We start from the raw sequence: 23,861 nt of genomic DNA on the forward strand, positions 1-23,861 counted from the left end.
TATGTTAATTATTCAGGTATTATGATAATGAGATATAAACCTGCAACTGCATAATTCTTCAAATCTTCGTCTGATAGGTATAGATGAGGATCATTAAGCATATGTCGCCTGATGATGAGAATATCGTCTGACATACATTGCCAATTAGCTTCCCAAAGTCTAAGTGGATCTGAAATAGGACTATATGCCAAAATATTGACAAACATTGCACGTAACTGTGGAGGCAATGATGTATGGGAGTTCTCGGCAATTGCTTCATGTCATTGGTTATCATTTTATAGAAGACCAAGGGCCGCGCATGCTTCCTTGAATGTTTCATGGATGTGTCCATTAACAGTTTTAAGATCTTCAAAAGACCTGGAACATTTCTTCCTAAGTAACAGCATGCGGAGATATAATAGTTCACCACTTGATGAATGCACTTCAGAGAGTCTCCCAATAACATCTCCTATTTTTCTTTCTTTCCAGATACCAGGTCGAGGATGCCAAGTAAATTTATTTGGAAATTCAGAATAACTATAATTCCTCGTATTTGGGAAAGTCTGATTTGCATCAAACCATGCTTCTAACTTGTTTTTTTTTATATTGCCTTGTCGCAAACATCCTCCAAGACATCTCCAGCCTTAAACGAAACATGCTTCTCGCGTAAATGTATCGGCAACCTCTCTACCGATGGCCAACGGGAATGAATGTCAAAAGCAAATATCCTCCAAGATGCTTCTGACGCGCAAACATATCTCCCATCCAAATAATGTTTTACCTCATCAATCGGACCTTTTGGTGCTTTTTTGGGATTGTTGCAGAAGTACCTGTACGTGTTTTCCTCAAACACATTATTGCTGTCTCATGACCCTTTAAACAGTATTTGAAAAGGTACTTTAATGATCTTGAATTATTGCAAATCTCCATATTCATGTGACATTGAAAGTGCACCAAAATATCGTAATTAAATGGGACAACAAAGCGATTATCAAGATTGACCCCCTTCTTGTTAATGGTAATTCCAGTCATCCTTCTTTTATATATGGGGAATCCACACTCATCAAAAAATGTATGAGAATTATACCTGTAACAAAACATATTTAAAATTGTAAAAAATCTGGTAATAAAACTGGAGGTATTAACAAAGTAAAGTATTTATAATTCAAGGATTTTAATGAAAATACCTCTTAGGAAAATGCTTTATACAGTTGCCTTTGACCATGCATGGAGATTTAGTATAATCAGGACCACATGGTACGTGGATCATATAATTGCTCACGGCATTATATCCAACTGGATCAATTTCTGGATCGGGAATTTCAACTGATACCATTTTATCAATTTGCTCAGTTGTTTTAGGTCTATCGTCGGGGTGCAACCAAATTAATATGTTAGATATATTTGATAATGCCATGTCTAATATGATTTGTGTTTAGTTTTTAGATCTTACTTAAACAGGATAAATCAGTACTTAACTGGAAATCAGCACTTATACTGAAGTCAGAACTTAAATTGTCAGAACTTAAGTTATCAGGAGATATTTATCAGAAGATAATATCTGGACTTTAGGAAACTTTCAGATAAGGAAGGCGGCTGATTGAAAGGAAAGAAGATCAAGACAAACGCAAGAAGAGATATGCATGAAGAAGGAATTCTATGAAGAATAGAATACTTGGAAGAAAAGATATCTGATTGATATATTTTAGGAAGCAAAATTATATTCCATATCAATTAGCGATTATCTTGTAATAGTGTAGTATATAAACACAGACATATGATTTACACTATAAGTGTTATCATTATCGAGAATAATATTCATTATAACCCTAGCAGCTCTCGTGATATTTATTCATCACTGAGATAGGACAGTTCTACATTGTAACCGAGTTTAATAAAGTTTGTTTTCTGTTACTTGTGTTCTTTGAATTCAATTTGATTGTGATATTCATTGTATTCAACCCCCCTTCTACAGTGTGTGTGACCTAACAAGTGGTATCAGAGCCTATCTGTTAACACAAAAACAGTTTAAGATCGAAAAATAATCATGTCTGAAGCAGAAACTCCAACCAAGCCCACCAAAACTGAAGAACCTTCAAAGACTCAAATCCATAGTCGATATGAGGCTATCAGAGTTCCCATACTGAAACCATCTGAATACCCCATATGGAAGGTGAGGATGACTATATTTCTGGAAGCTACAGATCCAGAATATCTTGACAGAATCAATGAAAGACCTCACAAGCCAACCAAATTCGCTGTTGTAGTTGCAGGCGAAGCAGCAAAGTCTGTACCAATGGAGAAGAGTGATTACACTACTGAAGATATGGCATCAATTGCTAAGGATGCTAAGGTACGACATTTGCTGCATAGTGCCATTGATAATGTAATATCAAACAGGGTAGTTAATTGCAAGACTGCAAAGGAGATATGGGATGCCTTGGAGACAAGATGCCAGGGAACGGATTCGATTAAGAAGAACAAGAAGACTATACTCACTCAAGAGTATTAACACTTTGACTCAAAGCCTAATGAGTCATTGACTGATTTATATGACAGATTTGTCAAACTCTTGAATGATTTGTCACTAGTTGATAAGGAGTATGATCTTGAAGATTCAAATCTTAAATTCATGTTAGTTCTTCCTGAAAGTTGGGATTTGAAGGCCACAATTATAAGAGACAACTATAATCTTGAAGAAACAACTCTTGGTGAAATTTATGGGATGCTCAAGCCTCATGAACTTGAGATGGAATAAAGAAGCAAGAGGAAAGGAGGAAAGTCAAGGACAGTTGCTCTTAAGGCTGAGGAAGAATCCCCCAAAGCAGCTACCTCAAGGAAAGGCAAGAGAAAAGCGCTCTTCACAAAGTCTGATACTGAGTCATCAAGTTCTGATAGTGATGATGACTCGGAAACTGAAAGCTTGCCTGAGATGGATGCTGATGAAGAGATGATGAAGCTGTGTGCTCTTATGGTGAAAGGAATCACAAGAATTGCATACAGAAAATTCAGAAAGGGAAAGAAGTTTTCCAGGAAAGGTGCAAGTTCTGATAAGAAGAATTTCAGAAAAACTGAAGGCAAAGGAGGGAAGTCTGACAGAGGAGATTACACAAATGTCAAATGCTACAACTGTGGTGAGAAAGGCCATATATCTCCTGATTGCAAGAAAGTGAAGAGTGACAAAGGCAAGGCTCTTGTCACAAAGAAGAAAAGCTGGACAGACACTTCAGATTCTGAAAGTGAGGAGAATTATGCCTTGATGGCAAATGATGATAGCAGTTCTGAAGCTGCTGAGTTAAAGGTACCTCAAACTACTTATGCCTTTCATACTGATGACATTAATGATTTGAGAAGATATCTTAAAACCATGTTCATTAGTTATAGAGATCAAACTTTAACATGTGAAAGATTAACTTCTGAAAATCTTGCTTGTAAAAAGAGGAATGATTATTTAGAAAACGAGTTAGTCATGTTCCATCAAACTCAAAAAGATAGAGATGATGCTTTCTATGTTAGGGATGAAGTACTTAAAATGAATGAATCTCTAATAACTGAGTTAGAAAAGGAAAGAGAGATTATCAGGACTTGGACTAACTCTGGCAGAACAACTCAAAATTTGTTAAGTAGTGGAAACTGGAAAGAGGGCTTAGGTTATGGAGATGACAAGAATGATAAAGGAACTGTAGAAATTAAGCCTATAGTTGTTAAACAAAAGCCAAAGGTAAAACCTGTTAAGTTTGTAGCTGTAAAGTCTGATACTGAGAAATCAGAAGTTAAAGAGGAATTATCTTCTCACAAACTATAAAAAGAAAAGCCAACTGAAGTTAACGCATGCTTAATGACAAAGAAGCAGCTTAAGCATAAGCTGAAAGATGTTAAGAATATAAACAAGTTAAGTCACCTAGGAAAAATAGGAATGGAAAGGAAGGTATAAATAAAAGTAATAATTTTAAGCCTGTTCCTAATGCTCCTAGAAAAATATGTCATAACTGTGGAAGTTCTAACCATCTTGCCTCTTTTTACAGGAAAAATAAAAACATAAACTCCTTACCCTCAAAGTCAGGAGTTAAGAGTCAGTCTGTTAGATATAGGCCACAAAATCCTTGTTTTCATTGTGGTAGTTTATGGCATTCCATTTATACTTATAAGGAATATTACAGTTTGTACTATGATTATTATCAAATAAAACCTTCTTTAAAGAAAGTTAGCATTGTTCAAACTAGTGTAAGTTCTGATACAAAGTCTGATAGTGTAAATGCTGATAAGAAAAATATTAACATAAACTCTAATGCTAAATCTGCTGCAAATGTTAACAAACTTAATAAAGTCAAAGGATCCAAGCAAGTCTGGGTCCTTAAAACTAATCATTAGTGGTCTTTGTGATTGTAGGACAACTGGAAAAACCTCCTAGTTCTGGACAGTGGATGCTCAGGACATATGACTGGAAATAAAGCCCTGCTATCAGACTTTGTGGAGAAAGCTGGCCCAAGTGTTTCTTATGGAGATGGCAACATTGGAAAAACACTGGGATATGGCAATATCAATCTTGGGAATGTCATCATTAAAGAAGTAGCTCTGGTCTCAGGACTTAAACGCAATCTGCTGAGTGTTAGTCAAATTTGTGACAGAGGTTATCATGTGGATTTCTTTGAAGAACACTGTGAAGTTGTAAGCAAATCTACAGGAAAAGTTGTTCTGAAAGGATAGAGGCATGGTAACATTTATGAAGCCAAGCTTTCAACAAGTACTGATGGTTCTACAATCTGTCTGTTGAGTAGAGCATCAATTGAAGAAAGCTGGAATTGGCACAAGAAACTCTCTCATTTAAATTTCAACAATATAAATAAACTAGTCAAGAAAGATCTTGTGAGAGGACTGCCAAAATCAGTATTTGCTCCTGATGGTCTTTGTGATTCATGTCAGAAGGCAAAACAAAGAAAATCTTCATTCAAGAGCAAGACTGAATCATCAATTCTTGATCCTTATCACCTACTACATGTTGATCTATTTGGTCCATGAATGTCATATCTATTGCAAAGAAGAAATATGCTATGGTCATAGTGGATGAGTTCACCAGATACACATGGGTGTATTTCTTGCACACAAGAAGTGAGACTGCATCTATCTTAATTGGTCATGTCAAGCAACTGGATAAATTGGTCAAAGATTCAGTGAAGATAATAAGAAGTGATAATGGCACTGAGTTCAAGAATTTGATTATGGAAGAGTTCTGCAAAAACCATGGAATCAAGCAGGAATTTTCTGCTCCTGGAACTCCACATCAAAATGGAGTGGTTGAAAGAAAGAATAGAACTCTTACTGAAGCTGCACGAACTATGCTTGATGAAGCAAAGCTACCAACCTATTTTTGGGTTGAAGCTGTGCAGACTGCTTGTTTTACTCAGAATCCTACACTCATTAACAAGCATGGAAAGACACCATATGAGATGGTTAATAAAAAGAAGCCAAATCTGAAGTATTTTCATGTATTTGGATGCAAGTGTTTTGTTCTTAAGACTCATCCTGAATAGCTATCCAAATTTGATTTAAAAGCTGATGAAGGAATTTTTGTTGGATATCCACTTTCCACAAAAGCCTTCAGAGTCTACAATTTAAGAACAAGGGTTGTCATGGAATCTATCAATGGCTCTTTTGATGATAAGAAGATTACTGGACTTGAAAATTTCAATGATCATGATCAGCTGAGATTTGAAAATGAAGGTTTAAATTCGGATACCGAAAATCCTGACAATCTAAATCCTGATACTGCAAACTCTGATGGATTAAACTCTGATGTTATTGAAACTGTGGTGATTACGCCAAAGGAAGATGCACCTGTGCAGGGGGAGCATACTGAAGATACAACCACATCTCAAGAAGCATCAGAACCTATAACTGGCTCTTCAAGTTCTGATTCATCAATTTCTGATGAGCCAAGTTCTGATAATTCTGGAAACTCAAATTCTGAAGGATCCAACTCAGAGAGCATAATTTCAGGGGGAGCATCAGAAAATGTTGATAAAGACAGCATGGATCATGGGGAGCATCCAGTTCTAGAGAAAATCTTCCATCTGCAAGGAAGTGGACTAAATCACATACACCTGATTTAATAATTGGAAATCCTAACGCAGGTGTCAGAACTAGAACAACTACTTCAAGTGAATGTCTCTATAATTCTTTTCTTTCTTGATTGGGTGCAAGCAATACAGGAAGAGTTAAATGAATTTGAAAGAAACAAAGTCTGGACCCTAGTGCCAAGACCAAAGAACAGATCTGTTGTTGGTACAAAGTGGGTGTTCAGAAACAAAACTGATAGTGATGGCATAATTACAAGGAATAAATCAAGGCTGGTTGCAAAAGGATGTTCTCAATATAAGGGAATTGATTATGATGAAACATTTGCACCAGTTGCTAGATTGGAAGCCATAAGGATATTTTTGGCTTATGCTGCTCACAAAAAGTTTACAGTCTTTCAAATGGATGTGAAAAGTGCTTTTCTCAATGGAGAATTGGAAGAGGAAGTCTATGTTGAACAACCTCCAGGCTTTGTAGATTCCAAATTTCCAAATCATGTCTACAGGCTTGATAAAACACTTTATGGCCTTAAGCAAGCTCCAAGAGCATGGTATGAGACTTTAGCTCAGTTTCTTCTGGAAAGTGGATTTAACAGAGGAACTATTGACAAAACACTGTTCTACCTCAACCATGGAAATGACTTACTTTTGGTGCATATATATGTTGATGATATCATTTTTGGTTCTACAAATGACAGACTTTGCAAGAAGTTTTCCAAACTGATGCAGTCAAGATATCAAATGAGTATGATGGGGGAACTTAGCTATTTTCTGGGCCTTCAAGTCAAGCAGAATGAAGAAGGCACTTTCATTTGTCAATCCAAGTATACCAGAAATTTGCTGAAGAAATTTGGAATGCAAGATTGTTCCAGTGCATCCACTCCCATGGCCACTGCAACAAAATTGGATAAGGATACTGGTATATCAGTAGATATTACTGATTACAGAGGTATGATTTGCTCACTACTCTATCTAACTGCTAGTAGACCTGATATCATGTATACTACCTGTCTTTGTACAAGATTTCAAGCAGATCCAAGAGAACCTCACTTAACAGCTGTGAAAAGAATTTTTAAGTACCTTAAGGGTACAGCTGATCTGGGATTGTGGTATCCTAGAGAATCATACTTTAAGCTAATAGGTTACTCAGATGCAGATTTTACAGGATGCAAAATTGACAGGAAAAGCACAAGTGAAAGCTGCCAATTTCTTGGAGGTAGATTGGTTTCTTAGTTTAGCAAGAAACAAAAGTCAATTTCCACATCAACTTCAGAAGCAGAGTACATTGCTGCAGGAAGCTGTTGTGCACGGATTCTTTGGATGAAGAATCAGTTACTGGATTATGGGTTAACATACTTTAAAATCCCTATTTACTGTGATAATCAAAGTGCTATTGCTATGACAGGTAATCCAGTTCAACACTCAATGACAAAGCACATCAGCATTATGTACCACTTCATAAGGGAACATGTGGATGAAGGTACAGTGGAATTGCACTTTGTTCCAACAGATCAACAACTAGCAGATATCTTCACAAAACCACTATGTGAAGCTACTTTTACAAGATTGGTAAATGAACTTGGAATGGTTTCAGGTTCTTTCTTTAAGTCTGCTTAGTTTATGTTCTGATACATCAGTTTTTATGATCAGTATTTACAGATATTACTATATTTGTGTATTATGTGCTTAATTGAAAATTGCTTAAGTACTGATTGTTGTCTGATGTGAATTTCTAAACTCTGATAGTGATATAAATGTTTCTGTGACTATTCAATCCAATGAGGATAACTATGCTAGATTTTGACCTAGTAGTCTTTAATATACTAAAGCTCCCATGTTTGAAGTAATTGTTTATGTGGAAATCTTTTAACACAAGCAAATTTTGATATTAAGCTTAGTTAAGTTTACTTTGTCTATCTTATTACTAAGTCAAAAACTAGAATAATGTTTTTTATCTGTTAAGTTCTGATGTCAGTAAATCTAGTGAATATACTAAGGGCTGATAAGCCTCACTTATCAAAAGAAAAAGAAAAAGAAATAAAAATCAGGTACTCCTTTGAGATCTAGAGTAAAAATGTGGAAGGGAAGACCCAAGTGCATTGCTGGTATTAAGTAATATGCATCAGAAAAGCAAAATAAATATTTTCTTGGTGACTTTTCACACTCTATGATTACTGGAGAAATACTCTGATAATAGCATAAATTCTAATAAACAGTCGTGACTCACTTACACTGAGAAGCCACTGTAAAATGGAATTTCAAAAGATGCATAAAATGAGCACAAAACAGTTGAGGTGGATTCATGCATGAACTCATTCTAAAGTAGACTTCAGAATCATGATAGATTTTGAGCAAAGTTCTCAGTTATGCCTTATTTCTAAGATGTACTGAAGTGAATCAGACTTTAATCTTTATCTGATATTTAGCTTACTGCACACACATACACTCCATATGAATGATGAAAATTACTGTGGTGATAAATGTTATTTTAGATGAACAGCTTAAGTGTCAGTTGCATAAATTCTGAGGATAATTTCTGATGGAAGTTCTGATGATTAAGTTCTGAAGAGACGAAATCAGAATTTGTGTGAATAATTACAGAAATAGGCATTCACCTTTCGAGTTAAGAAATCATGTTTTGATGACTGTTAAGTTCTGATATAAGTCTAAGTTCTGATATTAAATCATGATTCTTTACTTGACTTATTTTTGATTAAAATCTGGAACAGTCTTATTTCAAAACAGAATATGTTTGGGTGAGATATTAACAGTCAACATAATTTGGGTTAGTGGTACTCGTCTATGCACAGTAATTTTTACTTGTTTCGTGTGCGCATTAAATCCTGTTTTTAAGCTTCCAATGGCTGTTATTATTCTCATCAATCTAGGGAGATGAGGTATAATTATTTTTACCTATAACCATTCAATTTTCCTTGCATCTCTTAGTATTCTATTGGTTATATAAACCAACACCTCATTCCAGCCAACACATCTCTCATTTTCTCTCAAACTCGCTCCTTTTACATCCTCATCAAAAACATGGTTCGTTTCAACTTGGTCCTGAACTATGACACTTTTAAATTGAGCTGTACTGAGTGGAAGCAGGAGTGGCATGTCACTGCCAATCCTGATGATATCTGGGACTCAGTTCCCCAAGAGGTTCTCATAGACCTCTTATTCTTCTACATGGACTATCATCGCCATCTTGAGCGTCTGGAAGAGGAAAGGAGAGAAGCTCTCCGACAGCAGGAGCGAATCATTTGTCTTGCTGTTCTCTTTGTTGAGAGTAGGAAGAAGAAATAATTGTTATCAATCTATTTCTCTTCACCGTCAGCTTTGTCTGGCTTCTTAGCTTAGGACTAAAGCTGTTGATGTTAGGATTTGTAGCTTAGGACAATCTTGTAATTTTAAGCATGTAATTTAAATTTCATGAAATGTATTTGCTTAATATATGAATGAAATTTTATCTTTTTGCAAGATTTTGTCTCTGAGTCGTTTCATATTCTGATGACATTTTAAATCCTGATACTAACCATATTCTGATGACCATTTTCGCTCTGATAAAAATCAAGTTCTGATTCTGACGTGGCAGTATTTGTTTACTTGGTTTATTTATGGTCATTCTCTCATTGGTCATATTTTTACAGAATATTGGTAAAGCAGTAATAATAATTTATTATGTGGGTATGCTCTGACCGAACCTGAAGCAGTCTCTGGTACTCAAGTATTGGAGTTCTGGATAAGCGGTGTATATGATGATGGTGGTGCTCAAGGGTCCCCGAGTATTATTTTTTCATCAGGGGAGGATGAGTATGTTGTGACATTGTCTACGGTTCGACAAGCACTGCAGCTACCTGAGAACTGTGTTTATTCTATTGTTGAAGATCCAGTTCTTCAAAACATGATGGCCAGTCTGGGATATGAGAGGACATTGGCAAAGCTGGGCCAGTTGAAGAGATCTTTCATAAGGAGGGAATGGAGTTTCTTCTTTGATTGAATAACCAAGGCTTTTGCAAACAAATGTTCCAATTTTGATGCAATTCCCATATTCAGCCAACAAATCGAGTATGCTCTCATAAATCAAACTGATTTTGACAATGCAAGTGTTGTCTTAGGTTTTATTGGGGACAGAATGAATGAAGATAAATCTACTATTTATTTTGCTAGATTTTGTCAGCTTATCTATAGTTTCTGTTGTGATAATAAGCCCAGAAATGCTAGTGAATTAATTTCATCATTCAGAATAGCTAAAAGAGCTTTTACTGAAAGGAATATGTCCTAAGTCCAATCGTGTATTAGGATTTAGGAATAACTTTTATGTAATCTGTTTTGATTTCATTGATATTAATAAAGACTTGTTTTGTTTTTATTACGGGCTTTATCTATTTAAGTGTTTAAATAAGATATACCATAGTTTAGAGTAAAGCTTTTTATGGATTATGATGAGATCATAATAGTGAGACCTAAAAAGATGATAACTCTGAACTTAAATAGTTCCTGGTCGTAGGATTACTAACTGGTAATTAATAATCCGCAAAGATCGGTACATACTATGCTTGCTTCATTATGAAGGATGTCTGTTCTCATAGACATTTGTGTGGTGACACTATAGCTAGTATGTAGGTGCTTATTATGGAATAAGTTCACTGAACATGACTTGCACAGCTGAACAACTGATGGAGTTCACTCAAGTGTCAGCAGTTGTTCACTTAGTGATAGTTGTACAAGTATCCTTAGACTTGAGGTCATCATAGTCATCTTGTGTACACTGAACTATGCTTTGGTTTAGTTCTTAGTCTCCAGGGACAATTATTAGGGCTCTTCTGGGTATAGGAATTTGTACACGAAGATAGTGTATGATCAATAAAGGATCTACCCCTTCCAGTGAAGGAAGCGAATGTTCAAGGCTGATCCACTTATGCTAGTTCAGGAATCTCAGGCTAGAGTAAATGAAATTAGAAAGGAGTTTCTAATTTGCATAGAACTATACATAGTAAATGGTAAGCAAGTGATTGAATTAGATAGGCTTGACACGAGATCCATGCCTTGTATTTAATCGGGACATTGTAGGGTAGAAGGAGTTTATTGTACGGTAACTATTCACTGACAGGTTCTTGGTATTCTAAGCAGTGAATTCATATTATCCGGATAGTCGCGATATGTTGAGAAGCATCACTCACGATGTAGAATAAATGTGATTAATTAATTAATCATATTTAATAAATTAGAGAATTTATATAAATAATGATAAAATAGTTTTATTATTATTTATTTCTACTACCGGCTTAATATTGAACCTACAGGGTCACACCATAAAAAGAGAATGATTTATTGGTGGAGGAATTAATTAATAATGGCTAATAATTATTTATTTGTGAAATAAATAATTAATTGGCAAATTTAATAATTGATTAAATGAGATTTAATTGATTATAAATTAATTAAGAAAAGTTCTTAATATTATTAATTAAGGATTTAATTTTTGGAAATTAAATCAAGAGAGAGAATTATTTCTAAAGTGTTTAGAAAAAGGATTAATAATTAAAAGGTGTTTTAATTATTAATGAGAATAATAAATGGGATAATAATAATAATATTTATGGGAAAATTTCAGCTGAAAATTTTGCCTATAAATACACTATTATAGACCCTATTTTATTCTAACCCCAAAAAACCCAAAAGTTTTAGAAAACCAAATTCTCTCCACCTCCTCCTCCTCCTAAAAGTCGTTTTCTTGGTGGATACCGGTGGAGTGCTTCACACTTGAGGAGCAACTGCTAAGGATCTCTGATCGTTGTATCCGAATTAATTTTAAAAGGTTAGATTCGATCCCTCAAATTTTTATTCACGATTTATATGCTTTTATTTGGATTTTGTATGTGTAAAAGTGTTTTGCCATGCCCCGCTGCGTTAAAAAAATCCAACAATGGTATCAGAGCATAATTTGTATGCATATAGATCTGTGGTAAAAATTTCAGAATTTTATGTGCTTGTATGAATTAATTATGATTTTTACAAGTTATATCATGGATTAATTTTGTCTGATGAGAAATCGTTTCTCAGAATAATTTTGAATGTTGATCTGGGTTCTACAAGTGTTGTAGATCGTCTGGGTATTTTTTTCATAATTTTATGATGTATAGATTTTTTATTATGAATTTTTGAAGTTCTTGTAATTAAAATTCGTAATTAAATAATTATATATATATATGAATTGTATGTATGTATATATCTATATCTGCATAATCCGTACTGCTGTCTGTTGTTTGCACGGGTAATAGAAAGAAGACAGCATAGGTACGATAGACACAGCAGAAAAGGTAGCTGACAACCGCCTGCAACTGTCGGCGCGTGCAGCGCACGCGGGTAGCCTATTGCGCATTTGTAGAATGCATTACACCCTATATTGGCTTATAAGGGGTGTAACGCATCACGGGAATGAATTACAGGCCCTGTAACGCATTCCTGTAATGCGTTACAGCCCCTCTGTTATTTTTAAAATTGTTTTTCTGGGAGTTTCGTAACTCCGTTTTAGGCGTGCAATATACCGTTGGATTCGTTTTTTCGAGACGGATCTAATGGAGTGATCAATTTTAGTTTATATATAAGTTTTGAACTGTTTATATTTCCATGAAGTGTTTTAAAGCTGTTTTTGATTATTTTAATTGATTTTAAATGCTTCATGTGATACATAGAGATGTATAATGCTTAGACTAATGTGCTAGATGATGTAACATGCCTACCTTGATGTTTATTCATGTTGATATATGTGATATATGCTTAGTTTATCATGCGATGATAGATTTAGGTGAACTTAAATAAACATAAGGCGTTTGTTAGACAACCTAGTATAGTGAAATTGTTTCATAACCTTAAGAATAATATTATGAATACAATCATGAGATTCTTGTGTTTGTGAAACACGTAATTGAATATGAATTTTCGATATGAGAGAAAGGATGATTCTGTCAACAACAGATTTCTATCTGTAAGAAAGGGTTATTAAGTGACGCCTCTTGACAATGCTCCACCCGATCTGGGAATCGTCTAATTATTGATTATTGATTTGAAATATTTAATTTAAAAGGAAGAATCTCTTTATAATATGATTATGATTGTAACGTAATATAATCCCTCTAAAATTAAATAATATCAAGTAGTAATTGGCCAATAACACAACGGGCTTGTGTCGGTCATAGCCTTCCAACATGATAGAAAGTAGTTCTTATTTTTGAATCATTGTCGTTTCGTGCCACAGCCGAGGGCTTTGATTTCGAAATAAGAAATACTTGTCTATTACATAGAGATGTGTACATTGAATAAGAATCTAAAGGTCGTTACGTGCCACAGCCGTGGGCCTTTGGGGACTGATTCATTTGTACGGAATGTTGGGTTTGACTTGACTTAGAATATTGAGTTTGTCGTGCCACAGCCGTGACTCAATTATTCAAGAGGCTAAAGTTTGATTAGGGAATAACATAAGATGTAATTGACAAGAGTTGTCTGCCTATTGAACATTACATGGCGTTTCGTGCCACAGCCGGGGTTGTGTAATGGAATGTAGGATCCCTATTCCCACTAGCATTATGAATGCTTAATTTTTCACGTAGAGGGTTGAATAAACTAGATAAACTAGTGGGAGCCACTTATGAATAAAGACCCGATTCATATAGTGTTTTAAAATGAAATCGAATATTTGCTAAGTGTTGTTATGTGTTTATCATTTACAGATTTACTTTGTACGTTATGTCTTCTGCACTATCACTCAGGTGCATACTAGATGCTCACAAATTGACTGGTCCTAATTATGCTGACTGGCTTCGAAACTTGAGAATTGTTCTCAGGATTGAGAAGCTGGAATACGTGATTGACTCACCTAAGCCTACTGAACCTGCTAGTGATGCACATAATGATGAACATGTTATGTATCATAAGTGGATAGATGATGCAAATGTTGCTCAATGTATCATGCTAGCTTCCATAAACATTGAGCTACAGAAGTAACATGAGCATATGGATGCTCACACTATCCTCATGCATCTATAAGAGTTGTATGATGTGGCAGGGAGGACAGCTCGATATGAGATATCGAAGGAGCTGTTCGGGTGTAGGATGTCTGAGGGATCATCTGTGAATGACCATGTACTTAAGATGATCAATTTGATTGAACGTCTTGGACAACTTGGTTTTGCCATGGATGGGGAACTGAGCCAAGACTTGGTCTTGTAATCGCTTCCGAGTTCGTTCTCGCAGTTTGTTGTGAACTTTCACATGAATAAGTTGGATGTCAGCCTGCCTGAACTCCACAACATGTTGAAGACTGCGGAATCGAAGTTTACCCCTAAGAAGAGTTTTGTTCTTCTAATTGGTGAAGGTTCCAATCCTAAGAAAAGGAAGAGGAACTCTTCCAAGAAGAAGAAAGTAGTTGAGAAAACGCCGGTTCCACCAAAAGTTGAAGACCCCGAGAGCAAAGTTGTTTACTTTCACTGTAACAAGGTGGGGCACTGGAAGAGGAACTGCAAGGTTTACCTTGCAGAATTGAAGAAGAAGGGTAGTGAGACTACCGCTTCTGATTCAGGTATGTTCATGATAGAAATGAATATGTCATTAAATCAAATTTCTACTTGGGTATTAGATACCGCCTGTGGTTCTCAAATCTGCAATTTGTTGTAGGGACCAAGGAGAAGTAGGACTCTTGAGGAAGAGGAGGTGATTCTACTGATGGAAATGGAGCAAGAGTTGCTGCTGAAGATGTAGAATCATTTCATTTACATATGCCTACGGGCAAGACTATTGTTTTAAATAATTGTTATTTTGTTCCCTCGATTGTGAGGAATATTATTCCCAAGTTAGACTTGGATGGATTTTCATTTATTATTGAGAATAATGAATGTTCTATTCTTAGAGATAATATTCTTTATGGACGTGGTACTTTAAATAATGGTCTGTATATATGTGACATAATTTACTTCAGATTGAACAAACTAATAAAAGAAAAGGGATGATGAAAATCTCACTTCATAGTGGCACTGCAGTCTCCATTTAGTAGACATGGAGAGATGACTGCAAATTTGCTAGGAATGGTACACACAAATGTATGTGGACCAATGTCTAAGCAAGCCATGGGTGGATTTTCATACTTCATTACTTTCATAGATGATAGATCTGGATTCGGATATGTGTTTGATGAAACACAAGTCTGAGGCCTTTGAAAAGTTCAAAGAATATAAGTATGAAGTGGAGAAACAACCAAACATAGTATTATAACTCTTCGATCAGATCGAGGTGGTGAATACTTTAATGGAGTGTTTCTAGATTATCTCAAAGTAAATGGTATAGTCTCCCAGTGGACGCCTCCAGATTGGTATCTGAAAGGAGAAATCGAACTTTGTTAGACATAGTTCGGTCCATGATGAGCTATGCAAATCTTTCAGTATTCCTATGGGGTTATGCATTGGAAACCTCATCATATTTACTGAATAAGGTGCCTTCCAAATCTGTTCCTCAAACTCCGTATGAGATATGGAAAAGAAAGGAAACCGAGTCTTAAACACGTTAAGATTTGGGGATGTCCAGCTTATGTCAAGAAAGTTGACCCGGATAAGCTGGAATATCGATCCGTAAAATGTAGTTTTGTGGGATATCCTAAAGAGACTTTAGGGTATTACTTTTGCACCGATCATCGGGTGTTTGTCTCCAGTCATGCTACCTTCTTGGAAAAGGAGTTTATCCTTGAAGGAAACAGTGGGAGCAAAATTGAACTTGATGAAGTTCAAGAATCACAAACTACTACGGTTCAAGTGGAAACACCTGTTCTGACTGAACAACCTTTTGTGGAACAGCCCATTCATAGATCAGGGAGAGTGTCTCGCCAACCTGAGAGGAATTATGGCCTTGTCATTGAGAATGACAATGAGTTGTCGATTATTGATGTTGACGACCCTGTGACCTATAATGAGGTTATGAGTAGTGTTGACTCAGAGAAATGGCATAGTGCCATGAAATCCAGAATGAAATCTATGTATACGGTATACAAAAGATAGATTATAGCAAATGGCCAGGTGGAGACCTTTAAGGCCAGGCTTTTGGAAAAAGGATTCAAACAAAGGCAATGGATTGACTTTGATGAAACTTTTTACCTGTAGCCCTGTTGAAATCAGTTCGGATTTTGCTTGCGAATGCTGCTTACTACGACTATGTGATCTGGCAAATAGCCAGATGGTTTTCTTTCCGAGGGAAATGAAAACCTAGTGTGTAAGCTACTGCGAACCATAAGTGGTTTAAAGAAAGCTTCTCGTAGATGGAACATACGTTTTGATGAGACAATCAAAGAGTTTGATTTTATCAAAAACGAAGATGAACCATGCGTCTACAAAAGGGTTAGTGGGAGCGCGATAACATTTCTTATATTGTATTGAAATAGAGTTGACACACATAACAACATAGCAGACCCACTCACAAAGCTACTTTATGAAAGTAACTTTGATCGTTAAGATGGGTATTAGATACCAGAGTGATTGGCTTTAGTACAAGTGGGAGATTGAAAGGAATATGTCCTAAGTCCAATCGTGTATTAGGAATTAGGAATAACTTTTATGTAATCTGTTTTGATTTCATTGATATTAATAAAGACTTGTTTTGTTTTTATTTCGGGCTTTATCTATTTAAGTGTTTAAATAAGATATACCATAGTTTAGAGTAAAGCTTTTTATGGATTATGATGAGATCATAATAGTGAGACCTAAAAAGATGATAACTCTGAACTTACATAGTTCCTGGTCGTAGGATTACTAACTGGTAATTAATAATCCGCAAAGATCGGTACATACTATGCTTGCTTCATTATGAAGGATGTCTGTTCTCATAGACATTTGTGTGGTGACACTATAGCTAGTATGTAGGTGCTTATTATGGAATAAGTTCACTGAACATGACTCGCACAGCTGAACAACTGATGGAGTTCACTCACGTGTCAGCAGTTGTTCACTTAGTGATAGTTGTACAAGTATCCTTAGACTTGAGGTCATCATAGTCATCTTGTATACACTGAACTATGCTTTGGTTTAGTTCTTAGTCTCCAGGGACAATTATTAGGACTCTTCTGGGTATAGGAATTTGTACACGAAGATAGTGTATGATCAATAAAGGATCTACCCCTTCCAGTGAAGGAAGCGAATGTTCAAGGCTGATCCACTTATGCTAGTTCAGGAATCTCTGGCCAGAGTAAATGAAATTAGAAAGGAGTTTCTAATTTGCATAGAACTATGCATAGTAAATGGTAAGCAAGTGATTGAATTAGATAGGCTTGACACGAGATCCATGCCTTGTATTTAATCGGGACATTGTAGGATAGAAGGAGTTTATTGTACGGTAACTATTTACTGACAGGTTCTTGGTATTCTAAGCAGTGAATTCATATTATCCGGATAGTCGCGATATGTTGAGAAGCATCACTCACGATGTAGAATAAATGTGATTAATTAATTAATCATATTTAATAAATTAGAGAATTTATATAAATAATGATAAAATAGTTTTATTATTATTTATTTCTACTACCGGCTTAATATTGAACCTACAGGGTCACACCATAAAAAGAGAATGATTTTATAGTGGAGGAATTAATTAATAATGGCTAATAATTATTTATTTGTGAAATAAATAATTAATTGGCAAATTTAATAATTGATTAAATGAGATTTAATTGATTATAAATTAATTAAGAAAAGTTCTTAATATTATTAATTAAGGATTTAATTTTTGGAAATTAAATCAAGAGAGAGAATTATTTCTAAAGTGTTTAGAAAAAGGATTAATAATTAAAAGGTGTTTTAATTATTAATGAGAATAATAAATGGGATAATAATAATAATATTTATGGGAAAATTTCAGCTGAAAATTTTGCCTATAAATACACTATTATAGACCCTATTTTATTCTAACCCCAAAAAACCCAAAAGTTTTAGAAAACCAAATTCTCTCCACCTCCTCCTCCTCCTAAAAGTCGTTTTCTTGGTGGATACCGGTGGAGTGCTTCACACTTGAGGAGCAACTGCTAAGGATCTCTGATCGTTGTCTCTGAATTAATTTTAAAAGGTTAGATTCGATCCCTCAAATTTTTATTCACGATTTATATGCTTTTATTTGGATTTTGTATGTGTAAAAGTGTTTTGCCATGCCCCGCTGCGTTTAAAAATCCAACATTTACTGACTTATTATCTACTGATAATAAGAAGGCTGTGTTAAGACCCTTCTTAATTCCTTTATCTGTCAAACAACCTTAATAACCTATGATCCCGTTAAATACATTGCACTATATCCTGATGTCCAACCATCTGAACCTCATCCATCAGCACCTACCACCTCTACTTAACCACCTCAAACTTCTACACCTCAAACTTCAGAACCTACAGTGCAGCCTTCATCTTCCAAACCTAAGAGGACTAAGAAAGTACCTCAAACACAACAGAAGAGAAGGAGATTCATTCTGTGAGATGAATCAGATGTTGAGGAACAGGTTCCTGTATCAGAACCTGTTGGTTTAGAAGCTGAGAAGGTCTCTTTTCAGGAGGATGTTGATATTGGGAGTTATAGGCCCCTAAAAAGGCTTAGAAAGCGTAATTCTGATGATACAGCTCCTACAGTCTCCTTAAAAGCTAAAAGATTCAAATTATTGGCAAAAAGGCCTGAAGATTCTGGTAAAGAAATGGAAGCAGCAGCTAAGAAAGGGGGTCAGGAATCTCTGATCTCACAAGACCCTGTTGAAGCTCACAATTCTCCTAGTGCTGATCCAGACCTTCATGCAACTCATCAATCTCCAGTTCATGCTGATACCCAGGGGCCAAGTGATGAAATTGACATACATAACTTGGAAGTGCCTCAGGTTTTGAATCTAGAAGCTCCACCAACTCAAGTCACTCCACCAACAATACCAATTCCTGATGCTGATTTTTAATCCAGAATTGCCTACAACACCTTCTCTGCATCTAGATACTGAAGATCAGATTTTAGGTGAGCATCAGAATATGGCTGTTGATCCGAACTTAGTTGGAGATCAACACTTAGAGGATGATGTTGATGCCTCCATAGCCTCTCATACTGTTCTTTTATCAAAGGATGCTGAAGATGTTGACTCTGTAAGTTCTGATGCTGCAAATATTGATGATACTGGTAATGCTGCTACAAATATAGATGTTGATGCAGCTGGTCCTTCTGGACATGCACCTCTACAAGCTCCTTCAAAAGCTGAGATAGTCAAAAAGTTTGTTACAGGGGAAGCACCAGTACCTTGGAGTGAAACTCCTAGAGGACAAGAGTGGACTAAGGAATGGAACACAGTTACCTTTGTTCCTTCTGAAAAGATTCTTGTTGATCACTTGGCAAAAACTGATGAGATGCTAGTTAATAATGATTTCAAAACACAGCTAAGAGTTACTGCACTTAGTACAAGGCACCTTCAAGGTCAACAATCTGTAACTCAGGCCAAGGTGGACAAGATTCAAGAAACCTTAAATCAGCAAGATACAGTTGTCAAGTTGGACAAGAAAAGGTTTTTCCAACCTTCCTTTGACAAAATTACCAACATTGAGAAAACCCAAGAGAAGCAACAATCTCAGATTGATGAAATTTTGAAAAATCAAGCTTCTCGGCAAGATCAACTCAATGAGATCTAATCCTCAGTGGAATTGTTTGTCTCTCTTCTTTTACCTGCTGATACCAAAAAAGGGGAGAAGGTAATTAAGTCCAAATGCAAACCTGTTAAGACACTGAAGAAAAAAGATGGTGGTAATGACCCGGGAAACTCTGGAATGGGTGGAGGTCATGGTCAAGGTGGAGGTCTCTCATCAAGTAGAACTGGAACTACAAGTCAAAGAACAAGTTCTGATACTGGGAGAAGAATAACTTGTGATACTGGTAAAAGGATAAGTTTTGATGAACTTTTGGAACTTGATGAAGAAATTTCAAGACAGTTATTTCTGAAAGAAAATCCAGGAATGGACTTTGAGAGTCTAAAGGAAGAAGAAGCTAGACTTAAGTTAGAAAAAGTCATCTCTAAATCTGAAGCTTCTGTTGTTAAAAAGAAACTTCCTACGGCTAAAGGCATTGTGATAAAAGAAAGGACAAATCCTGTGGCAACCAAGGACAAATCACAATTACAGATAGATCCAAGGTCCAAGGGCAAAGAAAAAGTTGGTGAACCTGTAAAGGTTTATGTGCCTCCTATGGATGAAGAAATTTCTGATGAAGATGCTAATCTTACTCTGACTTCAAGGAAGATTTCTAAGACAACCTCTGACATGGCTCAAGTTGTTCAGAGTCAAGATATAGTTAGTTCTGATATAACTATGAAGCAAGCAACCTCTGACATAGCTCAAGTTGGCTTGATATCAGAAGATAAGTCAAAGGAAACCTCTGACATTGCTCATGTTAAATCCTCAAAGTTACTCCTACCAGGATTCACTAAAGCCAAACAGACTCAACCTTTGAAGACTGCAGCAAGTGGTTTTGAAGCAAGAGTGGTTACTGGAAAGGAAGCAAGAGATAAATCTGGATTGGGTAGTTTTGATGAAAGAAGAGTGCAAAACACAACCAATGATCCAACTTCCTTAAGTGAACCAGGTGTTGGAGCAACTCCTGAAAGATTGAATCAGCTTGAATCTGTACAGATGGTTTACCATACCTTCTTGAAAGAACACATCTTGTTATATTTCATGACAGATGGAAGGGTTTACCACATAAGGGAGAATGTTATACCACTGAAGTATTTTGAGGAACTAGAACATGTTTTATTCTTACTTCAAGTGAAGGACAGATTAACATAAAGTGCTGCAAATTATTTGAAGACTCAAATTGAGAGACAGAAGAAGCTTTATTATGTGAAGTCTTGAAAGGAATATGTCCTAAGTCCAATCGTGTATTAGGATTTAGGAATAACTTTTATGTAATCTGTTTTGATTTCATTGATATTAATAAAGACTTGTTTTGTTTTTATTACGGGCTTTATCTATTTAAGTGTTTAAATAAGATATACCATAGTTTAGAGTAAAGCTTTTTATGGATTATGATGAGATCATAATAGTGAGACCTAAAAAGATGATAACTCTAAACTTAAATAGTTCCTGGTCATAGGATTACTAACTGGTAATTAATAATCCGCAAAGATCGGTACATACTATGCTTGCTTCATTATGAAGGATGTCTGTTCTCATAGACATTTGTGTGGTGACACTATAGCTAGTATGTAGGTGCTTATTATGGAATAAGTTCACTGAACATGACTCGCCCAGCTGAACAACTGATGGAGTTCACTCACGTGTCAGCAGTTGTTCGCTTAGTGATAGTTGTACAAGTATCCTTAGACTTGAGGTCATCATAGTCATCTTGTGTACACTGAACTATGCTTTGGTTTAGTTCTTAGTCTCCAGGGACAATTATTAGGGCTCTTCTGGGTATAGGAATTTATACACGAAGATAGTGTATGATCAATAAAGGATCTACCCCTTCCAGTGAAGAAAGCGAATGTTCAAGGCTGATTCACTTATGCTAGTTCAGGAATCTCTGGCCAGAGTAAATGAAATTAGAAAGGAGTTTCTAATTTGCATAGAACTACGCATAGTAAATGGTAAGCAAAGTGATTGAATTAGATAGGCTTGACACGAGATCCATGCCTTGTATTTAATCGGGACATTGTAGGGTAGAAGGAGTTTATTGTACGGTAACTATTCACTGACAGGTTCTTGGTATTCTAAGCAGTGAATTCATATTATCCGGATAGTCGCGATATGTTGAGAAGCATCACTCACGATGTAGAATAAATGTGATTAAATAATTAATCATATTTAATAAATTGGAGAATTTATATAAATAATGATAAAATAGTTTTATTATTATTTATTTCTACTACCGGCTTAATATTGAACCTATATGGTCACACCATAAAAAGAGAATGATTTATTGGTGGAGGAATTAATTAATAATGGCTAATAATTATTTATTTGTGAAATAAATAATTAGTTGGCAAATTTAATAATTGATTAAATGAGATTTAATTGATTATAAATTAATTAAGAAAAGTTCTTAATATTATTAATTAAGGATTTAATTTTTGGAAATTAAATCAAGAGAGAGAATAATTTCTAAAGTGTTTAGAAAAATGATTAATAATTAAAAGGTATTTTAATTATTAATGAGAATAATAAATGGTATAATAATAATAATATTTATGGGAAAATTTCAGCTGAAAATTTTGCCTATAAATACACTATTATAGACCCTATTTTATTCTAACCCAAGAAACCCAAAAGTTTCAGAAAACCAAATTCTCTCCACCTCCTCCTCCTCCTAAAAGTCGTTTTCTTGGTGGATACCGGTGGAGTGCTTCACACTTGAGGAGCAACTGCTAAGGATCTCTGATCGTTGTCTCCGATTAATATTTTAAAGGTTAGATTCGATCCCTCGAATTTTTATTCACGATTTATATGCTTTTATTTGGATTTTGTGTGTGTAAAAGTGTTTTTCCACGCCCCGTTGCGTTTAAAAATCCAACAAGTCTGACAACACATAATGTTCTAAGTACAGAGATCACAAGGGTGATATTGTTGATATGAAGCCTAATACTGCAAAGATCAGGACATATCTTGGTATTAAGGGACTTGAATTCAATCTAGAGTCTGACAAAGCCTATGTCATCGGACTAGATCAGGAGTTGAGAAAAGCAAAAATTAATGATCTCAGATATGCTATCTTCCAAACTGGTGAAGATACTGCAGAGTTTAAAGATGCTAAAAGGAGGATGATTGATGAACTCAGATATGCTGAGAGATGTTTGTTAAAGAACTATCTCAAAACAACTCCTGATATCAAAGAGATCAGTAAGTGAAGCCAAGTCAAGATCTACAACTGCTCAAATTCTGATGTGTATACAGACTAAAGTTGTTATCAGAAGTTAAAGTTGGTAAAGCTTTAAGGACTGTAAGTTGTAGTTATCTAGTCAAATTCTCATGCATTCGTACTTAATGTTTTTGACATCATCAAATATCTGTTAAACTTGTATATTATGCTAATTTACAAGTTGGGAGAGATTGTTAGATATATTTGATAATGTCATGTCTAATATGATTTGTGTTTAGTTTTCAGATCTTACTTAAACAGGACAAATCAATACTTAACTGGAAATCAGCACTTATACTGAAGTCAGAACTTAAGTTGTCAGAACTTAAGTTATTAGGAGATATTTATCAGAAGATAATATCAGGACTTAAGGAAACTTTCAGATAAGGAAGGTGGCTGATTGAAAGGAAAGAAGATCAAGACAAACGCAAGAAGATATATGTATGAAGAAGGAATTCTATGAAGAATAGAATACTTGGAAGAAAAGATATCTGATTGATATATTTTAGGAAGCAGAATTATATTCCATATCAATTAGCGATTATCTTGTAACTGTGTAGTATATAAACACAGACATAGGGTTTACACTATAAGTATTATCATTATCGAGAATAATATTCATTGTAACCCTAGCAGCTCTCGTGATATTTGTTCATCACTGAGAGGGGACAGTTCTACATTGTAACAGAGTTTAATAAAGTTTGTTTTCTGTTACTTGTGTTATTTAAATTCGATTTGATTGTGATATACACTGTATTCAACCCCCCTTCTACAGTGTGTGTGACCTAACATAATATATGAGTGTGAGGCAATCCACGCTTCTGAAATTCAATTACATGCATCACTATGGAAATATTGTAGAAAAACGGTTAGTACCAGGCAAAATATATACTAAAAGTGCATTTTGATAGAACAATT

The sequence above is a fragment of the Apium graveolens genome, chromosome 6 (assembly GCF_009905375.1).
Source record: "Apium graveolens cultivar Ventura chromosome 6, ASM990537v1, whole genome shotgun sequence".
Lineage (NCBI taxonomy): Eukaryota > Viridiplantae > Streptophyta > Magnoliopsida > Apiales > Apiaceae > Apium > Apium graveolens.